We start from the raw sequence: 16,741 nt of genomic DNA, 5'->3' as shown, positions 1-16,741 counted from the left end.
GAGTCGAGGGCAAACACAGAACCATTCTTTTCCATTAAGGATCGTTTCTGTAAAATGGTGTGGCTTTCGGCTTCTTAATGAAATGACTTGCTTGCCTCTGGACAGCAAATGCTTTCACGACTATTCAAACTGTATACTTTTCTCTCTTTGAAACAATGAAACACGTACCCTTGGCTTTCCCTTCAAGCAAGGGCTCCCCACATGAAGAAGCCCTGTTCACGTCTGTGTGCCAATATGGTGGGGTAGTTGTCAGCGACCCCACTGTCCTTAGTACTTATTAGTGTTTGCCAGCCCTCGGTGAGCTTCGTGTTGGATCTCTGCCTTCGGCTCAGGATTGATGTGTGAGAACTCACACATCCACTGCAATATTCCATAACTCTCCCGTGATTTCTTTTCTTTCCCCTTTCCCTTGTCCACTTCATATCCCCTCATATCTCCTGAGCACCTAGTTCCTTCTTTAATGACTCCTTGCACTGAACGCCATGATCAGTCTTAGAAGCATTATAATCTGAAGAAAGCAATCAACTCTCCAACAATAAATGGTGGTTTACTATTTTTTTTAAAAGATGGAAATTGTCATATGGAAATGGGGGCGTCGATGCCTTAACCTATTCCAAAACTTTATTTATCTCATATCCGGCCAGGAAATAGAATGTAGGTGTGAGAGCGAGAGTGTGTGTGCCGGCTTACGTGTGCACAGGTGCATGTCTTTGAAGCAGCATGAAACCAAAAAGTCTTATCAATTAAAGTTAAGTAAAATTTGTAATCAATTTTTAAAGTAGGTATGTTTTACGGCCTGGTGTTATTTGAAAGCTGAACAGCTGATGTCAAAAATAGACTTCCCATTCTTTCCAAAGTGTGGCAAAAATAACCACATGCCTTTCTTGGCCTCCCAACTCTCACCCCAGAGGGTTTTCTTGTATAGGAACCAACAATGCCTTGGATGGAAACTCTGGATAGGCTAGTCATTATTTTAAGATTTAGGAGATTGCAGATTCTTGGCAGACCTTGGTTGTTTTTCTAGAGTAGTAGAAAAAAGCAAGGAGCCGATCCATGTTGCTGGCTTTGGGTTCTTCGTGAACAAATGAGACAAGGTGAGTAGCTGCCCTGCTCATCCCCCTCTGTCCCAGGAGGAAAGGTTCTGGCGGCCGCGGTCCTGGTGTGGATCTGGGTTTTCTGGAAAACTTCGGGACCTTTCCCCCTTTGCCTTTAGGCTTGCCCGCCACTGGAGGAAGACCCAGACGATGGCTGCCCGGTGCCGGCACAGCCCATCGAGGGGTTAGAAATAGTAGCATTGCTTGTGGAGGGCGAACAATCACTGTATTGTCAGATTTTTTTTTTCTTACTTTTCATCCAAACGCTGGGCTGCTTGGTAGCACAGTTGGAGATACTGTGTGAAGGAGCCTTAGCTCATGGCAACGTTTCCTCCGTTCGCTTTCTGCTGCTTCTTGCATTGGAAAATTCCATCCTTTCACACTGGGATTATATGTCACCACTGCTGAAATGATAGACAGAGTTCACTTAATTTGCTGCAAGCGTGAGAGACAGCCAGAGAAAATGGGAGAGCATAGCATTCCCTTGTATAAAGGGAGGATTGAACAAGGTCAGTGAACCAAAGAACCAGCAGGTCACAAACCCTCAGGGGGTCATGAAAATCTTCCCTGGTTTCTGGGTTTTGAGAGCAAAATTGATGCCTATTTAGATTGTTTAAAAATCTTTTTTAACGTATTTAAGATTGGCCATTATAATTGAGCTGGGAGAAGTATTTGAGGGCTCATTCTTCTTGTTTCTGTACTTTAGCATATTTGTGAACATTTTAATGAAAGAAAGCTTTTTTTAGAAAGTATTTAAATACTTCTCTCTCTCATCCCAGAATGATTCCAGAGCCCCTCAGTGGGTACCATGCACGAATGCATGGCAGGGAGGGGTGGCGTCACTGGGCATGCTCGTGAGTTTGCCTCAGTCCGTTTAACTGAGCTGAACCCCCAAAACTTCTAACCCGTTGTACAGTTTCAAATAGCATTTATTCCTAGCCATATGTTCTTTGGTCCGTATCCTGAATGGATCATTTGTTAAAGACTAGAAGCGTTAGCAACGCAGCTCCTGAAACTTGTGTTATTAATTCAGTAAATTGCCTGATGGTAATCTTCTCTTCATCTGAAGATGATCTTTTTCTCATCAAAATCCATCCCTCCGAAGATGCCCCTGGACTTCCGAAACTAAGTGTTACAGGGAGAGAAAAAAAAAAAGAGAGACAGTGACAATTATGTCTAATCTTAGTTTTCATTTATAAAGAAGCAACGATTGTTTAGAAGTGATTATAAATAGCAGCAAGTTGATTTTCTAAGCTCAAAATATAGGAATTTCAGACAGGAGGTCACGAAAGTAGTTTTTCATGCCCCAACTCCTAGTTAATTAATTTCAACCCGTATTTTACTGTGAGCACCACACGGCCAACACAAAATAACTCTTTTACGGACTTCCTCCCTGTATCTGATGACCTTGCAATTGTTATCATGAAATTTATTGTTTCATCACTGTTTCCGAGTGACTTTTGGGCACAGAAATGGTAGACTTTTCTAGAAATAGGGCAGGGGCGCACCTTATAAGGCTTATGGGTTTTAGACACACGCCCCTGAAATTCTGTGTTAATCCTCCCGTTCAATTAAACTTTTTAAATATATTGAATGTAAAGATTATACTAGTATGAGATTTATCATATATGCGGATAAAATAGAAAAGATTTTTTTTTTTTTTGCTCCCGGTCTCTTTTTACAATGCATCGCATTGGACATCTTGCGTGTGTGTGTCTCTCATCTTCTGGACCACCCTTGATGCCAGCCATTGCTGGAGCAACCACCTCTGTGCAGGTGGACCAGTGCCTTGTTTCAGCCATACCATATGCCTCTGTCTGGGCCCTGGGCTCCTTGGAAACCGTATCCTGGTAGACATGCCCGCGTGAGCTAGAAGTTGCAAGGGAGTCAACACCCCATGAGACAAGCCTCCGAAAGAGCGCTTTCCTTTGTCTTCCCTCGGACTGAAAATTCTCATGTGCATCCTCTGCGGCTTCTTAGAGCATCGTCATGGGAGATGAGATGGATCACGAGGCCACCTTCTCTCCTTCCTTCCTTGCTTCACTGCCTCCCGTCCTTGACTCCTGTTTGCTGGGATCGCTCTCCAGAATAAGCCCTTGTCACGGGCTCTGCTTCCTCTGAGGAATCCAGGCTAGACGCTAGAGTCATGCACCAGAACTAAGACATGGATATGGATTGCTAAGGGATTGGTTGGGTGTATCTCTATGAGTGGGGCTCAAAGAGAAGTTTGGGAACCGCCGGATCAGATGCCTCTGGGGATCACAGCACGTAAGATGAGAATTGTCAGGTCCTTGTCCGGCTCTAACAGGTTTGTGGCTCTCTGAATCTTCCGTGATGAACGCTAGAAGATCCCCAAGCTTTGTCAAGCCTGTTCAACACCTGTGAGAACACATGACATCCAGGGGAAGCAGAGCACAAAACAAAGCACTCTTCACAAACATTCAGAAATCCCACAGCCCTGGGAGCCCTCTGCACAATTTCTGGATCTGGTTATGAAACCGCGAGTGGTGCTGGCCTCTTCCAAGGAAATTGCTGACCTGACTCTGGGGCATGGCCTCTGCCTTTAAGTAAAGGTGGAGGAGACCCAGGGGGGCCTCTTTGCTTTTGTCATGATCCATCTCAGGGAAGGGTGGCCTTTGCCTTGGCCAGGTTATTGACGGGATGCTCAGGATTCTGAAAACCTAGTTACCTCCCCGTAGCCTTTCTCTACCTGTAGTATCTAGGCCAGCGGCTCTCAACGTGTGATCCCTGGGCAAGATCATTTCTTCTGAAGGCAAATTTTCCACTGGGGGGAGGTTAGAAATGCCAATTCTTGGGTCCCTCCCCAGATCTTCAGCAGCCTTCCAGGTGATTCTGATGCTGGCTTAAGTTTGAGAACCACTTCCCTGAGCTTTTCCCTTCTCAGCCAGGCTTATGTGCTTTGGGGGCCTTCAATGTGGATTTCACACTCCTGCGCAGAGAATGAGCTCCAGAAACAAAAGATGCCTTGATTAGTGAGGAGGAGAAAAGAGGCTAGAACCGTGTAGGCAGCCACCCAGCTTCTAAGCAGATCATATTCTGGACTTTGGAAGTCAGCTGTTTGGAATGTGAGCTGTTTTCCTAGGAATGGTAGAAAGGTTCCCACGCCAGCACACAGGGCATATTTAATCCTGAATCTAGCTGAAATACTGCTGCGTCACAATGAAAAAGAGCAGATCACAACGCTCCCGTAGTATTAGCAACCACTCAAGGCAGAGTAATAAAGTGATAAACGAAATACAGAGATGGTATTTTATTTATGCTAATATTGCTGGGTTAAGGAAAGGTGGATTTGGAGGCAGAGGAAGAGGTTCGTGGGGATTTGTCATGACTATGAAGGAGTTGCTGGCCTTTCTCTTCAGTATGTCATGATACTAATTCCTTTAGTTCAAGATTTCTTAAATGTGGTTCTGGACTGTTCCCTTTTTGTGAAGATAAGTTTCGTCCTAGGAGGGATGTAAAGAATTCTAGGAAAGTTGGCAAGCGTTGAAAAGGAGAGCGGAAAGAGTTCGGGGATTAAAGAGAATGTGGGTGCGTTTTCTGTTAACACGACCATCAACAGAGACAGAATTAACTTGAGTCGTGCGCAGTGAGAGATGGACGGGTCAGGATTCTCCCCTGACAAAAGAGGAAAGAAAGCAGACAAAAACTGCCCTCGCGGTTGGTCAGCCGATTTTCATTTTGATAAATATTTATGAATATACAGTTTTATGTGAACAAAAGCGGCATGGTTTGGGAGCTGCTGTTCTGGAAACCTTCTCTCTCATTGTATTGCCTTTCAATCACATTTCATGTCACTTGCCCCCTCTCCTGCCACAGCTGGGCAACTGACCAGAGGCCTTGACCGTGTCCACTCGTATGGCATAAGAGGATGATCTGGACCACTCTGATGTCCCCTTTTGTCCTTGTAGGCATTTGGAGTAAGGAATGCCCAGAGCATTTGTTCAGTCCACGGTAGGAAGAGGTACATGGCCAGCTTCGATCACTTTACATGTTTTCAAATCAAGTGCTCCTAGCTAGGCTTTCTGTGGTGGCTAAAATACTTTCTTCCTGGGTTCACTATGCAGTTATTAACCGTTCTATTTTTGTATCATATGAATTATCATCACTGATAGCTGAATGGCTGGATTTAGAGAAACGTGGTAGCCCTAATGGAATTAATTAATTGAATAATATTGCCTGAAAAATGGCTCTGTATACCAAAGAGGGCTTGAGACTTAATTACTGATGTCATTTATCTCTCTATTTGCACCCCAACAATAAGTGACTCGTTTCTCATTAACATTGGGTCATTTTCCAAAAGGAAGAAAAGAGGCCAAAATAGCAGGAAGGGGAAGAAAAAAAAAATCGATGTCTTTGTTCCCCACCTCATTATCCTGATAAATCATAACAGACTCTGTTAATTAGATGGGCAGCCTTAACTGGCTGACTCCTCTCCAACAATTACCTCAGAAAGAAGCACCACTGGGAACATTGCCTTCCCTTGGGAGGAGATGAAAGGAAATCTGTAACAAAAAAAGGGATCGTTTCCCCAGCCATGCTGGGGGGATCACAGTTGTCAAGGCGAATTTCTAGACCGAAGGACGGGAGCTGTTTCGGGGACGGTGCTGTGCATTACGGCGACGAAGGGTATCTGACACTGCCCTCCTAATCTAAGGCTTAGGTAATGGTGCTCGGTGCTTCCAACTCCCCCGGGGAGATCAGAGCCTAATTAAACAGGGGAACAGGTGTAAGAGGCCCGAGTTGATCTGGCCAAATTAATTGCGGACATTGGGCTTGCATTTGGTAACTGGAAACAGTGAATTAACCATCACCGGAATATAGCTAATCCCTTGGTCTCGCTGCGCCTGTGTATACAACAGACTGGATTTGCTGGGAACACAAACACAGAGGGATTTGAAGGGAAGGTACGACGCATCCTTGCACGGGAAAGCCTGGGCAGTGAGCCTAGCCACAGAGGGTGGCCATACATCCCGGACTGCCTGCCCTGGACGGTGCTGGTTTATGCCTGGTGTTCCCGCAAAAATTATGAACCGTGTCCCCTTTCATTCTCAAAAAAAAAAAAAAAAAAAAAAAAAATCCTTGCTTGGGCAGTAACTTAAATGGTTACTGTGTTTCAATGTCAATTTGGGGCTACTTTCTTTTTTTCTTTGCCAGAATAGTGGTATTATAGGTTGAATGATGTTCCCGGCAAAAGTGTCCAAGTCCTAACCCTCAATACTTGTGAAAGTGAGCTTATTTAGAAATTAGGGTCTTTGCAGAACTGCTAACAAGGACATTTCTGTTGTGTTAAGCCACCCATTGGTGGCATTTTGTTATGGCAGCCCTAGCAGACTAATTCAAGCGGGTGCTGGTTTCCAAGTGTCTGAAAACATTCCCGTTGGCCTTAGTCTGTACAGTTTACAGAAGTGAGCCGTGTTGGTGGCAAAGTCGGCTTCAAAGCCGGTGTGAGAAGTCAGCCAGTGAGCCGACACTGATTTGTCCGTGCCCGGTGCTGGGGGCAGAGTGAGGGAGACAGACGTGGTTCCTGGTCTCCAGGAGCCAGCAGTTTGATGGGAAGGGAGGCAGTGCAGATGACCTTGTACTTTATCAGTTAGGTATGAATATGTATCGACTCTGCAGAGGAGAAGGAAGCATATCCCTGGGCTGGAAGGAAAATGTCTCCTCCAGAAAGGGACATCTAAGCTGACCTGATAAGCAAGGGTTACCTGGATCAAAAGAAATGGGGGATACAGGGAGCATGTGTGAAGGCTCTAGGGCAAGAGGGAGCAGGAAGTGTATACTGTAACCCAGAGAAATCCAACTGCAGGAGCAGAGACAAAAACTGGACAGGGCTGAGTTCCAAATGAAGCCCCAGTTCTTCATCTCAGCCTCCATCACCTCATTAATCAGAGGTTTAAAGACACAGAACTTTCAGGGCACCTCGGTGGCTCAGTCGGTTAAGTGTCTAACTCTTGATTTCGGCTTAGGTCATGATCTCACGGTTTCATGAGTTTGAGCCCTGCGTTGGGCTCTGCTCTGGCAACATGGAGTCTGGTTGAGATTCTCTCTCCCTCTCTCTCTCCCCTTCCTCTGCTCATGCTGTCTCTATCTCTCTCAGATAAATAAATAAAACTTAAAAAAAAAAAAAAAGACACAGAACTTTCCAGATCCCGAGCTAGTGGCTGGGGGATTCCAGTGCTGGAGACTAAGAAGTAAACTGCCAATCAAGCAGTTGATGGCCCAGGGCTAGAAGAAGAAGTGGGAGCCACCAGAAAGAACAAAGCCACCACTCTTGTCAGGAGAATTCCTCTGAGGTGAATCTTGAGGAAAAGCCATATGCAGTGGCCATAGGAAGAGATGGGAGAAACAAAAATGTTAATCCCTAGCTCAGAAGAAGGGGACCCTTTGGTCCCTGAGCTCTTTGGCCAATAGTTTTCAAGTGACTGGACTTGTTGAGGTCACATGTCCTGTCCAGAAGCACTAATTCTCTCTAAGTGTCTAATGCGAATCTCTTTCCCTGAAGTAGAATTTGTGTTGCTGCTTGTTTAGGTTTCATTTAGGGACATACATGGCAGGACACTTCAGAACCTTCTACAGAAAGCTTTTGTGATGGCCTCTTGCCCTTGAGGTGCCATGCCCACATCTTTGGACCTTGGTTCCCAGGACCTACCAAGATGGATGCCATCTTGGATTTAGGTTTCTATCTCCTTGGCCAGAGTCCGAGGAAATAATGAAATCAACAGACTCAGTCCATACTGTGCATATGGTTTTGAACTTTAGCTTTGGGGGTTCTTAGACGCAACCCAGTCAAAAGGGCTGTTAACAGTGCCATTTGCAAGATGGATTTCTAGGTCGGATGTTTGTCTTCTTGAATTGACTTCAATTATCTGTCTCTGGTGGGCCCAGGACAAAACGTTTTGGTAAGGCAAAACTGGGCTCTGATTTTGTAGGCATTGCATTTATTATGTAAGCATACAGGTCTGCGTTTCAAAATGAAAAATAACAATAACAATTAAAGTTTCTCTAGGCCTCTTGTGTCCAAACCACTCTTGCAAAACCACCTTTGGATGAGCTTTAAGTGTCAGCAAATCAGAAACATGTGGATTTAATTTCCTTTGAAATACACCAGGGGAACAAGGGGCAACAGGGCTTGGCAACCAGCTTCTTAGGGTTTGCCAAACCCCAAATATCTCACACTCTGTAAGAACTGTCCTGCTGGCCCCCAGCAGTCTTATCTGGCCAGTCCAGCCACCGCATTTTTTGCTGTACCAATGAGGTTTTCTCTAACCATTAGGCTGTTCTCTTGGTCCATTTTAGCTGCCAGAAGGACGCCGTTAACACCACCCACATGCTCAACAGAACTTTGGAAGAGAGACCAGACTGCAATGAGGTGTCAGCTTGGCTCCAGTCTTATCTGGACGAACAGGCCATCTTTGCAGCCATTACTGTGTCTTTAAAACCCAAACCAACTGTGAGAGAGGTTTTTCCAACTTGACTTCTAGATGGGAAAATATTTTGCTTTTATGGTGGTTGATGGTATCAGGCCCCAAATATATTAGGTTTCACGACCATCCAACACTCATGCATATAATGTGAAACAGGTCCATACCCTGCAGAGACCACAGCCACCCCACCATTAGGCTCCAAAGGAAATATGGGCCCACAGATCTCCTGGGGAGATAGAGAAGAAGTTTCCTTAAAGGAAAAGAACCACACAGTCGGATGGTTGTGTCGCCTCTCTGAAGCCCCCAGCACCTGGTCTACTCTGATTGAAGAGTAAGGACGTACCACTAGTGTCTTCCTCTGGTCCATTATTTTTCTTTCTTGATAGTAACGCTTCCTTTTTCCCTCCTTTATTTTCTATGATCGGTGTCTCTTTTGCCTCAAATAACAACCTACATTAAATGCAAAGGGCAAACTGAACCTTAAAAAGGTATTCTTTCACATCCACAACAACTAATGCGTTAGTGCCCATTCTTTTGTTATCTTCATCCTCCCGAGGAGGCAACTGAGGCAGCCCCAGAGAGAAAGAGTAACCTACACACCCCGCAGACAGTAAGTAAATAGCTGGGCCTTGACCTTGGGCCACTGGCCCCCAGAAATGGTGTTCTTTCCAGTACAGAATGCTGCCTCCCACTCCATTGTGATGGTTCATTTTATGTGTCAATATCACTGGTCCACGAGGTGCCCAGATATGTGGTCAAACAACATTATTCTGAGTATTTCATTGGGGTGTTTGGGGATGAGATTAACATTTAAACTGGTAGTCTGGGTGAACCTATCACCATTCCCTAGTGTGTGTGGACCTCATCCAATCAGTTGAAAGCCTGAATAGAACAAAAAACATGGACTCTCTCCTGAGTAAGAGATTATTTCTCCTGCCTGACCGGTTGAGCTGGAACACTGGCTTTCTCCTGCTTGCACCTGAACTGAAATATCAGCTCTTCGGGGTGTTGAGCCCACTGGCCTTGGGTTAGAACTTCACAACTGGCTTCCCTGGTTCTCAGACCTCTGGAGTTGGGCTGCGGATATACCATTGGCTCCCCCTGGGTGTCCAGCTTGCCAACTCACCCTGCAGATCTGGGGACTTGTCAGCTTTTGTGGTAGCATGAGCCAGTTCCTTATAATGCTTCTATCTCTGTCTGTCTATCTCACTATCTCTACTTACCCTATTGGTTCTGTTTCCCTGGAGAACCCTAATACTAGCATTCCTTATTTAATCTACCTGGCAATCCTGTGACATTGATGGATCATTGCTGTTTGCCAGGTTAGGAAAAACCTAGAACATGCACATTTTATACATGCACATATACCTGCACGCATACATGCACACACATAGGCACACCTGAGCTCAGGACTAAGAGCAGACTCCAGACCCACTCGTTTCTTACTCAGCGCTTCTTCCGCAAGGCATCTACAGAGCAGCCACAGATGGCAATGTTAGGTTACTTTGAAAGAGTCCTTTATCTCCACACGTTCTCTCAGAAGAATCCCTCTCTGAGTATCAGGTGACAGAGGAGCCACTGCTATTTGTTTGTTCTTTAAATTCCATATTGTAAATTCCAGTTACAAGAAAAAACAGTGCAGTAAGGAAGGACTCAAGCTTGCAAGTTCCCACGTGGAAACAGTGAATATAGGGAATGGATCCTGGAGGGTAGAATTACCCTCTGAACAACTGCGTGCTGAGCGGGTCAAGGATATCTGGCTAGCAGAATTTTTGTGCAAGCAAGGGCAAAAATCTTATGATCTTTGTTAGCGCGGGTCAACTCCAAGGCCGTTCAGTGTGTCAAGGCTATTGATACTTAACCTAGGTGATTACTTTTCAGGGCTTCTTCTTTTATAAAGCCACCCCAGCCCCGGGGTTAACGTCTTCTACCCCAACCCCAGCCTCTTGCCTTTACAATGTCTGCGGTGGCTGTCCAGGGCAACAGTGAAGCTATTAAATACTGAAGGGATGTCCTGACTGTCCACTGAAAGCCAAGGGGGATTGGTGAAGTCCTGCTCGTGCTTTCATCTTTAACTCCTCTTACCAAGTGGTCAGAAGCTCAGGAGGCGGTGGCTGTGGCTTTTGTTTTGTTTTGTTTTTTTAATGTATATTTATTTATTTTTGAGGGGTGGGGACAGAGACAGAGAGAGAGAGAATTCCAAGCAGGTTCCCCGCTGTCAGCACAGAGCCTGACGTGGGGCTTGATCTCACGAACCACAAGATCCTGACTTGAGCTGAAATCAAGACTCGGATGCTTAACCCACTGAGCCACCCAGGCGCCTCGTGGTGACTGTGGCTTTCTACTGCTGCGTCTAAGCAGGAGAGGGGAATTCTAGCCTGGGCTTCAGCAGCTGCCCTGCAGCATCCTCTCAACCTCCCAGCCTGTTTTCTGTTGAAATGTCTGCAGGAAGTGGGTGAGGGGACTGGTGCATCCACTTGAGGCATGCAACTCCCCCCCTCCCCCCCAGGCACACCTCCCTGTGTCTCCGCAGCAGCAGGGAGGCTGGGGGCAGAGGAGGTTGGCCAGGAGGAAAGGGCTGGGGGGCTGATCCTGCAAAGATGGGGTAGCAGGCGGGGCCTGGTGTTTGTAAGCAGGGAGCTTTGGTTATAATTGATGAAATCCAGCAAGTTCCCACCTGGGGACAGCAGGCACAGGGATGGGATCCTTGGGCTGAGCAAGTGGATGGGTTCAGTTTGGCCAAGGCGGGCGGGGGGCGGGGTGGGGGGGTGTTGGAGAATGGCAAACTCTCATGCTTTCACTGAAAACCCTCGCTGTCTCTCCCAACCCCCTAGGCCTAGAACAATACTGTTTTCAAAAGGTCTGGTTAGGGCTTCATACCGTGCACGAGTTGCTGTGAACGGCAAAGAAAAATTAAAAAAAGAGCATTTTCCATTTAAAAAACGAGCCTCAAATTCACTACTTCTTCCTGAAGCCAGCCAAAAGCTCCTGACTTCCACTGGCTTCTCTCAAATGGATAATGGGTAGTTTTTCATACTTTGAAAAGCACTGCTTTTTTCTCTCCGGTCGAGTAAGCTCTTGCAAGTGGGGTTAAACAAGAAACGCCATTTCTCATGGAAATGGCTTTATTTCCATTATACCCACACAGGCTTGTTTTCAGAGCGGCTCAGACATGCTGGACAATGTCCTCTGAATTGAGGAGGGAAGTGGAGATGGTTGAAACATTCGCTTTGAGGGAAGAAGCCAAGCAAAGAGATCTATTCATTCGCATTGACCTTGGAGATAGATATCAAGTAATGCTGCAGTTCAGGCCTAATTATTTGCTGAGGAGCAAGCGGGTCTCCTGTTCCGCGTTTCGTAGCTGTGGTCCTGCCCCGTGGGGAGCCTCAGTATCGGATGCCACTCCCACGAAGGCCGGGTGCTTTTGATGGGTCCTGCCACTGCCTGGTCACATTCCATCTCGGCAGACCTGTCCCTAGCAGCCAGCCAGCCCGGTGGCACTGGTAATGCCCCAGAATAATATATACCTGTCCGTATGATACTGGTGGCTTTCTCTGAAATATTTCCAGCCTGCGAAGGGATCCGATTGCACATGAGATTTACTTAAGTAGCCTTTACAAATATTGATTCAAATTGAAATCTCCTAAAAAAAAAAAAAAAAAGATAGAGTCTAGCCCCACCAAATAGCATTTCAAAATATCTTCTCAGGTGGGTGCTTCTAAGGTACGGCCAGGACTGGATCTCCTGAACCAGAGGAAGGAAAGCTGTCTCTTGGCCATGTTTTCCAAGGACTTCTGGGTCCCTGTCTCCGCAGGTGGTGTTGGCTGTTTGGGGGGTGTGGGCTGAGGGCCAGCAGAGCACGCTCGTGTTCCTGGGTTTGGGGACTGTTGCATCCTTGTGGGCCCTGTTGGTAGGGAAACGGGCGTTGCATGGGCTTAGCGCACCTGGCTGTTGGACACACACACACACACACACACACACACACACACACACACACACTCAGACCCTTTTCCCAGGTTGAGAGGCCCTCACACTGGTCACCTGGCCGGGCCTGCAGGGTATCCAGTAACCATGGGAGCTACAGTCCCATGACCTCCATGTCTAATCTGTACTCACCTGTATTCTGGTTTCCCATTGATTAAAAAGATACCTAATTTCTGTCAGTGGTGTTAGAAACGTTTTCTTCTTAGGAACCCTTGGGGACTTTCTAAGCCATATAAATGCCGCGCCCCCTAGTTGTGTGTAGGCCACAGCCCTACCCAATCAGGACAGAAATGTTCACAGGAGACAGACTTTAAGTATAAGGGCAGAGACAGGCTAAAAGGAAAAGGACGGGAAAGATGTCCTGTGCCAGCTCAAAGCATCAAGAGCTGGTGTGGTGACCTTAAGATCAGACAAAGTAGGCTTTGAGATCAGGAGTTATCACAGAGGGAATCCCTCAAACCCCACAAGGTGATCCCCCTTCTCCCTACCCTCCCGCTGTCTTGGCACCCGGCCCTCAGACCCTGCGGTTCAGCTGCATCCGTGGGAACGGGAATCTGGGTAGGGGTGCGTGGAGGCCGCCTCTCTGGGCATGACTCTGGGGTCTTACTGCCTCCCCCCTTTTCTCCCTTCTCCTTCCATCTTCCAGGCCCTTGGCATAATCTCATCCAGGGATTTAGCGTTTACAAAAGCAGGAATCCTTTCAGCTGGCCCAAATCCCTAAGGCAAGAAAGTGTGAAGCTTGGCTGCCCGGTGGAAATTGCTGTGGGTGGGGAATAAGGGAGCCAATCCCGAATTAGTACTTTCGCAGTTGATCCTGCCATAACGCCCTGCCACTTTTCCCAGGGGCTCCCAGGCCGCTCCAGTCTCTCGGTTCTCTTGTCTGGACAATAGCTGCAGACGTGCTTGACTTTCTTGTCTTCTCCCCTCCAGACCCCCGATTTTAACCTGTGTAAAGCAACCCTTATTCTCCGCAGGGGCCTCTCAGCTCACTCAGAAACCGTGTGTTGAATTGAGCATCACTAAGTCTTATTCCCTGTGCAAGAACACGTGGACGAGAGATTTGGCTCTCGGGCCAAATCCTCACCGGGGATGTTTGCTGGTCTGACCCTGCTCTGTGTGCCGAGGTCCCCTTCAGGAAGAGGGCAGTTCTCACCACAGATCCTGGCGTATTCTGTCTCATCGTGAAATTGCACCGGTAGGGTGCCTAGGAGCTCACGTCTCAAAGTAGGTCTGTGCAGGGGCGCCTGGGTGGCTCAGTCGGTTAAGCGTCCGACTTCGGCTCAGGTCATGACCTCACGGTTCGTGGGTTCGAGCCCCAGTTCTGGCTCTGTGCTGACACCTCGGAGCCTGGAGCCTGCTTCAGATTCTGTGTCTCCCCCTCTCTCTGCCCCCCCCCCCCCCGCTTTCTGGTGCTCTGTCTCTCTCTCTCTTTTAAAAATAAATAAACATTAAAATTGAACAAAAACACACCTTTTGGGATGAGCACTGGGTGTTGTATGGAAACCAATTTGACAATAAATTTCATATATTGAAAAAAATGAAATAAAATAAAATTGAACAAAAACGAAGTAGGTCTGTGCATGCAGCACCTTCGGCATTTGGGAGCTTCTTAGAAATGCAGATTCTCAGCTGACCCCAGACCTGTGGCCTCAGAATAAGTAACAAAGAGTAAAAATAAAAGAGATTATGCCAATATTTTTGTTAGAGAGATACTCTTCTGTTTGATACTGCTGGTGGGAATTAGTAAATTAGTCCACCGGCACAGCTAGCTGTGGAACAATTTCCTTTCTATGATCTTCAGTTAAAGTTTAGGTTGCGGGCCCCCCGGGTGGCTCAGCGGGTTGAGCGTCCAATTCTTGATTTCGGCTTAGGTCATCATCTCACCGTTTGTGAGAACGAGCCCCACGTCAGGCTCTGTGCTGAGCATGGAGTGTGCTTGAGCAGGTGCCCCCTCCCTCTCTCTCTCACTCTCCCCTGTTCTCTCTCTCAAATAAAAAAAAAAATTATGTTCTGACCTATGACCTCTGCCCCCCTCCCACCCCTTTATTCTGCCTGGGACGCTGATAGGGTGTTGGAGATCCGTGACTCACAAAACTGATGGTGGCACCGCCTCCTTCCGGACTTTTCATTATATTGAGAAAAAATCCTCACTGAAGTCACCGTGTCTCAGGAGTGTGATCTTTGCTTTCGAACACAACTCCTACCTCACAAGCAACCTAAGCATCTACAAATGGAAGCCTGATTAACACATTATCATTTACCCACACAATGAAATGCTAAGAGGCATGTAACAGATTGTGTAAAACTTTAGCTTCAGATTATTTCTAGTAGTGGGTACCTCCCTTTATTAGTACTCAGTCTTTCAGAGAACCCTAGTATATAGAATTGTTCCAAGTAGATAATCCTGAGTGAGCCGAGGGTAGGAACTCATAATCTTCTTCCCCTCGCATAATCTGCCCTCCTCTCTTGGGGATCTTGAAACACCCTCAGTGGTCTCGAGAATTCCGTAGAACTACCGAGCACGGTTTGAAAACGATGGTTGTAGTTTTCTCTTTGCCCACTTGACAGATATCCTCGTGAGATCTTGTTAAGCAAAGCAAACAGTTTACTAATCAAATTATGGTATGATCCAGTTTTATATTAAGAAGATAAAAGATATCTTACAGTGATAGATCGATTACTAATTCTCCAGGCTTCACCAGTTTTGGGAAAGAATGAAGTCACATGCGTCATGATTACTCAAATCCCCCTAGCTGGTGGCCCCCTTTCTCGAAAAGGTAGCTCCTTCCTGTTCAGCGTCCTCCAGTTATCTCTGAGGAGCCTTAGGGGTGTTCCCCACCTGTGAGGATCACAACTTTCTGTCTGGCGCCTTGGTTTCCATCACCTGCAGAAGCGCATGGGGACAGTCCCGCTTTTGCTGCTGGTGCCTCGGGGAGGTCTGCTCTAGATGCCCATCTCCCACCCACTTTGCTGCAAATGTCTGCCTTGGTCACATGCTGGGTGGGGTCATGCCGCAAAGAATAAGGAAGATGAACCAGGGCTGTTCCACGGGACTGAGCTATGCCTCAGGGGCCGGCTGGGAACCAGAGGCCATGTCAGCAGTCATGCTGACCTCCTCATTTTCTAGCTGACCCCTTGCCTCCAAGTATTTAGCACCTCCCAGTTCTCCCTGCCCCCAGATGAGCTCAAGGGGGGGACCCCGTGTTCATCAGCCTGAGCTGGTTCCCTGTGTGTGTGTGTGTGTGTGTGTGTGCATGTGTACACGTGAGTATTATTAAAGCAATGTAAATAGGAATTAAAAATGTTAATAGTAGTAATTTCTGAATGGCAAGATTGGGGTGCCTAAATGTTCTAATTTTTTTTCTTGCTTACTTGTGTTTTTAAAATTTCTACAATAAACATGTGTTACTTGTATTAACAAAATTAAGGTGCACTTGAAATCAGCCATGACTGTAATCACTGAATACACTCAACATAATTGCTTAGTACGTTAACTGTGAGTTTCCTGCCATCCAAGGCAGAGTATTTTACCTATGTCAATGTTAGAGGGGTGGAGGGAGGCGTGGAAGGGAGGGAAGCAGGGTAGCAGGAGGGGAAGATACACCACAGGCATAAAAATCATGTAGCTTTGTGGTTTCAAATTATTTCTAGTAGAAGACACCGCCCCTTTTTTATATGCAATTTTTCATAAAATCTCAGTATCTATATATACTGTTAATAGTTTGCACTGAATCCGTATCTTTTTTTCCCCCAGCTTTCTGGGACATAATTCAAATATAACACTGAATACGTTTAAGATGTACAGGATATTGATTTGTACACTTGTTACCTCTGTCTCTCTCTTTGAATAGATAGACCTGAAGACACCACATTCTAGCAAAGCCCCAACATCCCACACTTCTGGGGGTGGTGAGCTACTCTTTCCCCGAGGGCCAGTTCCCTGGGCTCCCTGCCCTGCAGCCCTGCAGCCAGGGGGAGCTGGGCTTTGGGGACACAGGCTGACAAAGCAGGAGTGTACCCGAGGCCAACGCTTCATTTGGGGTGCCCCTGGAGTTTACACTGATGCATGGCTAGGGAGCGGGTGGGGTGTCTCCAGTTACCAGGAGGGAAGGGGGACCTTTAGGACGATGGTTATTACGGAAGCCGAGTCAGGTCACCATGGGAAACCATAAAACGTCCTGGGTCCCATTCAACGCAGCCCTCCTTTTTGCTGCTAAA

At 46.8% G+C, this 16,741-nt stretch overlaps 1 long non-coding RNA gene across 1 annotated transcript in view; it reads left to right on the top strand.

Annotated features, from left to right (window-relative positions):
* Positions 1-1,033: 1,033 nt before the first annotated feature.
* LOC128315117 (uncharacterized) overlaps positions 1,034-16,741 on the top strand; it is an 87,144-nt gene continuing 71,436 nt past the window's right edge. The window contains exon 1 of the long non-coding RNA XR_008297557.1: positions 1,034-1,094. This is a non-coding gene — a long non-coding RNA (uncharacterized LOC128315117). The remainder of the gene's footprint in view (positions 1,095-16,741) is intronic.

This window comes from Acinonyx jubatus, chromosome C2, assembly GCF_027475565.1.
Source record: "Acinonyx jubatus isolate Ajub_Pintada_27869175 chromosome C2, VMU_Ajub_asm_v1.0, whole genome shotgun sequence".
Lineage (NCBI taxonomy): Eukaryota > Metazoa > Chordata > Mammalia > Carnivora > Felidae > Acinonyx > Acinonyx jubatus.
The sequence above is the reverse complement of the archived record's forward strand: the minus strand, read 5'-3'. Positions and strand labels throughout refer to the sequence as shown.